The following is an 11,059-nucleotide window of genomic DNA, read 5'->3' as shown; positions in this document are numbered from 1 at the left end:
TTGTCCTAAGAAGTTTGTGAAGCCATGGATATGAGGTAGTATGGGTGTAGAAATCAAGTTAGATATTTCATGTAAAAATTCTTTTAAAGGTTAAGGTCTACTAATATGTAAAAAATTAATGTTGCAACATGTAAGTACATAAGTCACAGGATCCACATTCACTCCATAAATGTTGGTCAGCTCTATTTCACCATTATTTTTATTCCTCTTCCTGTTTTACAAGTGAGAGAATGAGACAGAGAGACAGGGATAGAAAATCTGCAAATGGGGAAACTATTTAAGATGTAATTTGCTTCTTAAGACTCCTCCAATCCCACAGTGTTAGAATTAAAAGACTTCTGGACACTCTTCATGGAGAATAAGTAATTAAACCCCAATTTAACATTTAAACCAGAGTAATCTATTCACAAACCCACCTTTTATCATTCACCCACATCTTTCTAAACCTGTTTCAAATTCGCAGGCATGAAAACTATCACTTAAGTTTTAAAATAAAAATTATTTATTAAAGTTCATGATGAAATACTGTATCAAGGAATAATAAAGCTGTAGACTTCAATTAATTTTGCAACTAATTTTAACAATGTCAACTACATAGTTCCTTAATACAGTAAACATCTTAAAAACTAAATATCTCCCTTTTTACCCTCTTAATATACAGTTTTTAAAAAATGTTTATTTTGAGAAAGGGAGAACATGAGCAGGGGACAGAGAGAGAGAGAGAGAGGAGAGAGAGAATCCCAAGCAGCCTCTGCTGTCAGCGCAGAGCCTGATGTGGGGCTTGATCTCAGGAACTGTGAGATCATGACCTAAGATCATGACCTGAGCTGAAATCAAAAGCCAGACATTTAACCGACTGAGCCACCTAGGGGCCCCTATATACAGTTTTCTCAGAGTCACAAGCTAATAAAAGGTGGAACTGGTCTTTGAACCCAAGAGGTCAAATATCAGAGCTGTTGCCTTTTGTTTTTAGGATATACAACACAATCTCTTAAGCGTATTCTTTAGAATGAAAACCAGAGGATGCTAATTTGTCATGAATAAAGACTGAGGAGTCCGGCTCCTGGTTAAAAGACTATGTGTGAATTTTTAGGCCTGCCCAAAGAAAATTACAAGGGTTTTATCTAACAGGCCTTAGAGAGAAAGTTGCCCTCTACACACCCCAGGCGGTATGCAGGGTATCACAGTCTCTGGAGGGAGCAACAGCTGGGGGCTCTGGTCCTGTAGGCTGGTCATGTTCTTATAGTTCCATTCCTGACCCAGGTGCCTCTGCTGAAGCCCCTTGTCAGAGAGGAGGGGAGAACACTGAAGGCACTTTCCACTGGGACTCAGTATTCAGAACTTCACTCTTATCCTCTCCACATTCCCTGGGTTCATGACATTGTAGGAGACCTTTGAGGGGGGGGTCCCTTGGCAGTGAGATGACACCCCACATCTGTGCTCATCTACTCAACCTTCAACATGCCCTTCCTTGAGGTTAAAAATGAAATAGGAAAGAGCTTGCATTGTGGAGCCTTTTGTTTTCACTACCGAAAAAGTGATGAGAATCTTGACTATTACCTGATTTTGGCTTGTTGTGTTAATGACATACTGAACACCTGGCAGTTCAGCTCAACTGAGCTCTTGACAAAGACATGTGCAATTGCATCAGGTTCTTAGAAAACAAGAAACGAAGGTAATCCAAAGGTAATCCAAAGATATCTCCTGAAATAACAGCATTACTAGAAGGCGGCTCTGCAGAATGGTGTAGAAATTGGGAACCCGTGATGGGAAATTCTACAATCAATGTCAGTTTGGGGAGGGTCAGAATCTTTTTTTTTTTTTTTTTTTTTTGTGAGACAGATAATGCCTGAAAGGGGCTGTGAGATCAAGGGATTTGTTTTGTTTTGTTTTAAAATATGGTGAAGTTAAGGTGTTGTGATAGGAAACAGAAAGTTGGTTAGAAAAGCCCAAAGATTTGGGGTGCCTGAGTGGCTCAGTCAGTTAAGCTTCTGACTCTTGGTTTTGACTCAGGACATGATCTCATGGCTCATGAGTCCAAGAACCATATTGGCCTCTGTGCTGACAGTGCAGAGGTTGCTTGGGATTCTCTCTCTCTACCTTTCTGTCTTTCTGCCCCTCCTGGTCTCTCTCTCTCTCTCTTTCTCTCAAAATAAATAAATAAACTTAAAAAAAGAAAAGCCCGAAGGTAAAGGAGATACAATATTAAATAATACTAAGTTTCTAAATGTGGAAGGGGCACATGTGAAAGAGTTGGCATCAGATAGCGGGAGGGTCAAAGTCTTCATTACAACAGAAGAACAAGTAAAGGGTGAATGCAGATGCGAGCCAACTTGGAGAATGATGGTAGCAAATTCAGGTTCTTGTAATTTATCACTGCGGAAGTTGGGGTTTTTATGTCCTACAAGAAATGTAGATATTACAGAGGAGCAAATATTGGGAAAAGTCTGAGAAGTATAAAAGAACCAAGAAGAAGAAAGTGTGTTCCTTCCAAAGGCATACACCTGATGCTGAAGGCAGAACATGCAATACAGGGGAAGAGTTCAGTAATAAGGATAAATAGCTTGTTTTCCAAATGCCTGAAAGACACCATCAAAACCTTGCAATATGTCATCTTGCTTCCAGGAGCCTCTCATAGGACAATAGTCCATTCAGTTTAGAAACTGAATTCCAAGGACTCTAGTCTCAGGCAAAATAGAGAAGGGTAGCTGCTTCACTGAAAACAGGTATCATTTGAAAGTCTAACTAGGGAAAACTTAAATCCATAGACTTCTTCTCTGGCCCAGTTCAAGAACACCTAAAATCTGACTTTTATTATCCAAATAGGACAAGGGGATCTTTTTTTTTTTAAGTTTATTTGTTTTGAGAGAGAGAGTGAATGAGTGGGAGAGGGGTGGGCAGAGACAGAGTTAGAGAGAGAATCACAATCAGGCTCTGCACTGTCAGAACAGAGCCCAATGCAGGGCTTAAACTCTCAAACCCTAAGATCATGACCTGAGCCAAAGTCAAGGGTCAGATGCTTAATCAACGGAGCCACCCAGGTATCCTAGGACAGGAGGATATTACAGAACTTAAGAACTTAAAGTTAAAAATCTACTCATAGGAGAGACCATTAGGAGAACACTCTGACAAAACATAAATTATTGATTCTGCAATAATGCCCACCAAGGGACCTTTAAATCAGCTTTTCAATGGCTCACTAGAATGCATACATTGATTATAATAAGTTTGAGGAAAGACCCCATTTTGAAATATAGAGATGAAAAGTAGACATACACAGACATTTAAGAATGCATATGAATTACAGTAAGGAAAAATAAAACATCAAAGAAATTTTATATGTTCTAAAATTTAAGACAGTAGAAAACTGAGGAAAGAAACAATGAAATGACTGAAAAGAATAAGAGATCTTGGAATTTAGAAAATAAAGGATAGCGAAAATTATTAAAAAACCAGCAAAGAACTAGGAGATACAAATATTTCTTATAAATTATAATTTTAGAATATGAAAAATTTAAAAATATTCCTAACAAAAATTTAAGAAAATCAGATGTCCAATGTTATGTCAACAAAAAGGCATTAGAGGGGCGCCTGGGTGGCTCAGTTGGTTAAGCGTCTGACTTTGGGTCAGGTCATGACTTCACGGTTCGTGGGTTAGAGCCCCATGTCAAACAGCTGTGCTGACAGCCAGCTCAGAGCCTGGAGCCTGCTTCGGATTCTATGTCTGCCTCTCTCTGACCCTCCCCTGCTCACACGGTCTCTCTCTCTCTCAGAAATTAATAAACTATTTTTAAAAAAGATAGACATTAGAAAAGAAATGTTAAGGAAATGAGGGATTAATTCATGAATTTTACAATCATAGAGTGGTGAATCTTAGAGGAAAAATAACTTAATGGAAAGGATATTACCAGTTTTTCAGGATCCCTGGCTTTGATTTCTTCTTGTCGTTCAGAGGTCAGCTGATTTATCAGCTCTCTGGAGCAACTTTCCCAAACCAGAAAATATAATGGGACTCCCTGACCTACTAAAACAATGTCACCTTAAAATTATTTACATACCATTTATTAATATCATATTATTTAATATTTATTTTTTTCTTGCCCATTTCCACACACTAGAATTTATGTTCTATGAGAACAGGAACTTCATTTGTTCCGTTTCTAGAAGAGTTCTACCTAGAAGAGTTCCTTGCATGTGAATAGATGTTTCCTAATTTTTAGCTTAATTTTTGTTATCTAGTTTTGGTTTGTTTCTTCTTTTGAAATACTTTAGGTATTTCTCTTTCAGCTACTTATATCTCTTTAAAAATACCCACCTATAAAAACTTGAATATTTTTTTCTATTTTCAGACTTCAACAAATATTTATTAATTTCTCTGCCCAGTTTTAGTACAGTTAGAATATACTATTTCAGTGTTAAGATGTATTCCTAAAATGTGGCAAATTTGGGAGTATGCAAAGTGATAAATGAAACTCTACTTAAGCAAGAACCAGGAAACATAGATAAAATTGTGGACACAAATTCCCTAAAATTCTTGGAGGAAGGGAAAAAATGAAAATTAAAGTAGCAAAGTCTGTTATCATTACTTCACTCTTTAAAAGTCTGCCTTATTATTTTGGAAAAAAAATAAATTTTCTTTGTGCAATATTTAGGATATGCTGGCATTCAGTGCATTCTAAAAATTTTTGCCTGCAATTAATTTATACTTAATCATCCTAAGAACAGATGGCAAAATTAAATAGCTTTTACATATTCAGAATCAAAAAAAGCAAGCTTGTTATTGAAAATTCATAGTGAGATGTTTTAAAAGGATGGCCAGTTTTCTAGATAAAAAGTTCATTTGAACTCTCACTTTTTACATGTTTCAGATATACATTTGTCTTCAGTAATTAAAAAAAAATTAATGTTTAATCTTGCTTCTGTTATAGTCATCTAATTCATCTAATTATCCATTCAATCTGTCTTTTAGTATGTTCCAATATTCCAATTATTACACATGGTTATAAATGACACAAGTGTTTGAAAGGACTCTGTTGCAGATGGTTAATTTCTTATTAATGGGTAGGAATGTGCCTGTCATAAATCTATATCTTGAGAAGAAAAGCCAATCAGTTATTCTGCCCTACAGAGTAATTTTCTTATTCATATATTTTTGTCCCCAGATTTGACCTAAAGCAAAGAGATTTTAAACTCTAACTTCTAAAATACTTTCAAACTCTTGTACCTACCTATGGTAGACATAATAGTGGTTCTATAAGGATAACCACATCCTTGTTTCTGGAACCTGTGAGTATCCTGTTACATGGCAAAGGGGAATTAAGGTTGCTAATCAGTTGACTTTGAGGTGAAGGGGATTACCCTGGATTATCCAGATGGGTCTAATATAATCACAGGTGGTCTTAAAAGTGCAAGAGGAGGGTAGGAAAGTCTAGAAAGATTTTCTATGAGCTAAGGAATATGCAGAGCCTAGCAACTATGAAATGACAGGAAACAGACTCTCTCCTAGAGCCTCCAGAATGAATTCAGCCTGGCTGTCATCTTGATTTTAGCATTTTGGATTTCTGATTCATATACTGTAAGATAAATATGTTTTAAGTCACTAGGTAAATGGCAATTTATTATAGCAGCACTAGAAAACGAATACATCACTTATTTTCTGATATCTATTACTATATTCATGCTTCTTTGCACTTACTTTGTTATGGATCTCAGTCAACATAGTTAACCCCCATTCTGCTATGAACTGAATGTTCATATCATGTGTCAATTACCTACTGAGCCACTCTTGAACCCCAAACAAGTTTCATTTTTTACCTTTTTTATTACCCACCAAAGAAATCTATGATGTAACTGATAATGCTGTCTTTATTTTTGCTATTTAAGAAATAAACAGCAAATAATTTGGCTGTAGTCATAGAATTATTACATAACATAGCAAATACTTGAATTGGGACGTTGCTGTCTTCAAATTCTTGTTATAGACAAGACGCTCTACTGTCTCCTAATGTAAGTACAAATTTATTTGAAATAGTTCATTAACATTATTACTAAGATCATATTAACTGGAGGGAGGGAAGGGCCAATGGGTGTAGCTTAAGGTTCATCTAAGATCCTAAATGTGAAAGAGATATTTTGAATGTCTTTATTAGTCACGATGACCCTATTTTCTTTTTAATATATCAGTCTAAAACTCATGATTGACTTCCTAGAAAATACATTTCTAAATAATTAAGCTGTGTTTATTATATACAAAAGACAGTGTCAGTGTTGACCATATTAGTCAAAAACAGATCCTTTCTCAAGGGAATTTGGAGTTGAGAAAGACAGATGTTAGTCTCAGTTTAAGTGGATGCTTTAACAGAAGATTTTGAACATACTGAGTCATGAATTAAACATGTATATAAAAACAGAGAGGAAAGTTTATCCATAGATATACATATACAAACAAGCACATGAAGGAGAGATAGTGATAAAAATGTGTGTGGAGATTGGCTGTTAACATCCTTATTGTATATTTACTAAATTCCCTCTGCATGTTCCCTTTGCCTTTCGATTAATTAGATAATCTGAATATATTTAATAAATTTCGTACTAACATGACTTTTTTTTTTTTTTACCAGGTCAGCAGCAAGTTTTAATTTTGATATTTGGCATTAGAGAATAAAGCCCTCCAAGGTTCTCTCTGTATTCTATGAAGATTCCCTTCCTAAGTGCCATGAAATTTTATAAATGTGTATCAACTCTTCAGCAAGTTGCAAAATGTTTAAAACAAGCACCTAGTCATATTTCTTAATTTGCAGCCAGCTACGGTGTCCGAAACTGTGCTTCAGGGGTCCAGCCTCTGCAAGCCAGGGTTGGCCCGGAGAGTGATGGTTGGCATCGGCGAAAGAAGACACAGAGCCAGCCTCTTCAGGTGGACTGCTCTTTAGGACTGCTCCTAAATTTATTTTTCAGCTTAGGGTTTTTATATAGCAAATTCAAACAATTTACATTTTTTGAGTACAGTCATGGGACTTAACATTTCTAAGTTTTCTTGGCAACAGTGTTTTCACTGTACATGATTTCCACTTCAACCAGTAAAATTTAACCAGGTAGTCATAACAAAGTTTTACATATTCTTTACTACGTATGGCAGAGTATCTAAGGGTAAGTGAAGCATATTGCCAGAATACATGAGATCACAGTGCCCTTTAATTGTTTAAATTCAGTGGGCATGCAAAAACAGGATATACTTGTACCCGCGGTTGTAGGTAACAGACTCTCACAACCCCTTACTAAAAAAGAACAATGTCAACATTTATCATAGACGACGTATGGAAATGTTTTACGGGGATCAACTAGAATTTGGTCTCTGCATTTACCAATCTCATTCTTTGGCCAGAACAATCCATAAGTTGCCTTACAGGCTTGAGGTCAGCAGGCAAATATTTCTCTAACACTTTTCCGAGAAAGTCCTCCAAACTAGTAAGTCTTGTTTTTGTCTCTGCTTAGGGCATAATATGTATTCTTACTGGCAATTAGACCCATACAAGGAAAATGAATTCTAGGTCTCTTATAGACCCCATGTATAGCGGACTGTCTCCAATTTTGCTAATTGCTACAATATTCATTAGACAACATCTGATTGAGGGGATGGGCATGATATTTAGGTACATTCCATTTTGGAGGAAGGGGGGAACTTCAGGCGATTCTGGTTTCATATTAACCCTAGAATAGACTAACAGCAGAAATGAGAATAAAAGGTACAGACAAAGTAGAGAAGAAGAATTCTTCAGGGGGTTCTTCTGACTGCCTTGCAGCCTTTTCCCATAGATTTTTCCCTGGGCCTTGCCATCAGGGATGATCTGTGCAGTTTCGGTCTCCGGCATTGTCCCAGTGTCTCAAGACTGAGACACAGACAGATTTATCCAATAGAACCTTACTTAAACCTTTTCCTAACATCTAGGAACAAACAAACAAGCAAAAAAGCATTTACTATTATTTACCAAAAAAAAAAAAAAACAAAAAACCAGAATTATATTGACATAATTCCCTGTTACTTAGAGGGAAAAAAGGTATCCATGCTTTTTAAAAAAAATTTTTTTAATGTTTCATTTCTTTCTGAGAGAGAGAGAGAGAGAGAGAGCGTGAGCAGGGGAGGGTCAGAGACAGAGGGAGACACAGAATCCGAAGACAGGCTCCAAGCTCTGAGCTGGCTGTCAGCCCAGAGCCTGATGCAGGGCTCACACCCACGAACCATGATATCATGACCTGAGCCAAAGTCGGAGGCTTAACCGACTGAGCCACCCAGGTGCTCCAAAAAGGTATCCATGCTTTAATGAAACTTGATGTATGCTAGAAAAATGCTCCCCAAATTGCATCAAAGATTAGATGTCCCTTTAAAAATATCTGGGACTATTCTTTACATATTAAAATATGTTATATAAAAGGTTATATAATATACAATACCAATAATTATTTCAAACTAATAATGAACCAGATGACAGATTCTTCAAGCCAAAATAACAGAGAACATATTTATTTAAATTAAGTATCATTACTTTCATACATTATTCTATTTAAGTGATACACATAATTCAGAACTTCAAAAAGTGAATATTTATGTTTTTCATAAAATTTCCAATATACAACATTCACATTACTCCTAGAATATAATCTCTCCTTGAATTTTCTACAATAATTGGTTTGTTTTGTATATCTGAAGTTTGAAAATTCTTTAGTCAGAAAATACTTATTACTCCTTTTCTATCTCTCACAACATAACCTCAAAAGTAATAACAGAACTTTGAACCAGAAGCGTTTGTATAATTTAAGGGAGTAGGCGAGCTTGAACTTTTCAGGTTTTATTTCCTTTTACTTTCAAGAGTCTACCTAAATTTTTTTCTTCTTTAACTCAAGTTTAACTTTTTCCTGTAATAATCTTTGAGAATATCAAAGACTTCTTTTTGAAAAAAAAATAAACGGATTTGCTAAAAATAGGGATAACCAACTGATAAGTACACGACTATTAGTGCTTAACTAATTCCTTTTCACAATTATATATATAATACACACACACACACACACACACACACGAGCACGTGGATTTAGGTTTGTGGGCAAGAGTTATGTCCTAGGGTCATCATACAATGACCTAGATAAAAAGAAGTGGCAAATTTTCTGTCATTTCTTGGGTGTGAAGAACTTCTTAGCTTAAGAATGTATAATTAGCATAGAAAAATGCAGGTATTCCTGGGCTCTCTAGATAAATGGCAATTACTGAAAGAGAACTTCAGTTAGAATTCTAGCAAGAATTACTGACCTGTTAATCCTAGTGAGAATTACTCCCCACCTGAGGTGGGGAGAGAATGAGAGAAGACTTCACAGAAGAAAACATAACTGTAACACTGCATTTGAAAAACAAATAAGAATTCTAGAGGAAGACAATCCATGAGGAAAGTGCAACCAAAGCAGAAGAAACAGGCTTAGAAATCAAAAGAAATATTTAACTTGAAACTTAAAAAACTATAACATGTATTAAAAGATTTGGTAGAAAAATTAACATGTACAAACAAAAAAATCATTCTAACAATGAAGAATTAAGTATGTATAAATTTAAAAAATACTGTAACAGAAATGAAGAAATCTCTCAAAGAAATTAGAGTTATCTTCTAGGGCTTCTGCAACAAAGTACCACAAACTATAGAATGACAGAAATTTCTCAGATTTTGCATGACAGAAGTAAGGTATCATCGAGGCCATAATCCCTCCTGACTTGTGGGCAGCCTCAGGTATTCCTTGCAGATGCATCACTCCAATCATCCCTCTTCACATGACTTTGTGTCCTCACATGTGTCTGTGCATGTCTGTCTCTGTGTCCAAACTTCCCATTTTTATAGGATATCATTCATAGTGGATTAATAACTTCATTTTAACTCAATCACCTTTATAAAGATGCATTTCCAAATAACACCATATCCTAAGGTGCTGGGGATTAGGAGTTCAACACAACTGTTTTGAAGGGCACAACTGAACCCATAGCAAGTGTCACCGGTAGGCTTAAAAGAGATAAGGAATCAGTGGACTTGAAGCCAGGTAAATATAAATACCCAAATTGAAACAAAAAAGAAAATTAATGGGGAAAGAAAAATTAAAAAGCATTTAAGAGCTGTGGAAAAATATTAAATAATGTTACAAACAAATTCAAGAAAGACATGAGAACCAGAACAGGGCAGAAGAAAGAATTGAAGAGACAATGATCAAACATTTCCCAAACATAATAAAATATATATGAAACCACAGATCAAAGAACCTTAGAGAGTAACTGCAGGAGAAATAGCGCGTGCGCGCACGCGCTCATACACACACACACACACACACACCACTAGGCATGTCATAGTCTAATTGCTAAAAAATAAATGTATTGCAAAATCTTGAAGCCATACAAAGAAAAAAGGCACACTGCACACACACACAGACACACACAAAGATGCTATTAGGATACACTTCTCATGAAAAATTATGTAAGCCAGAAGATAATGGAATAATACTTATCATGTGGTAGGAAAAAAGAAAAAAAGAAAAATACCAATCAAGGAATCTATACACTCTGAGGATATCCCTTAAAATAAATACCAAATAAATACCAAATAATAATGCATTAAGAATGCATTAAGAAAAACAAAAGCTATGACAATCCATTACTTGTGGAAGAGCAGTATAAGAAATGGTAAAGGAATTTCTTTAGACAAAAGGATATAATATATAAAAAGCCTTAAATCAATACAAGGAAATAAAAGTCTCCATAAATAGTTACAACACTGGAGTGCCTGGGTGGCTCAGTCGGTTAAGCGTCCAACTCTTGATTTTGGCTCAGGTCCATGGGTTCAAGTGCCATTTTGGGGTCTGTGTTGATTGAGTGAGCAGAGCATGCTTGGGATTCTCTCTCCCCCCCCTCTCTGCCCCTCCCTAGCTCATAATTGGTCATGTGTGTTTTCTTTCTCTCTCTACACAATAAATAAATAAGCATTAAAAACAGTTAAAATACCATAGAATAAATATATATTGTCCTTATTTTTAT

Source organism: Hyaena hyaena, unplaced genomic scaffold, assembly GCF_003009895.1.
Source record: "Hyaena hyaena isolate Hyena2069 unplaced genomic scaffold, ASM300989v1 scaffold_1036, whole genome shotgun sequence".
NCBI classification, from domain to species: domain Eukaryota; kingdom Metazoa; phylum Chordata; class Mammalia; order Carnivora; family Hyaenidae; genus Hyaena; species Hyaena hyaena.
This window is presented reverse-complemented; position numbering follows the sequence as displayed.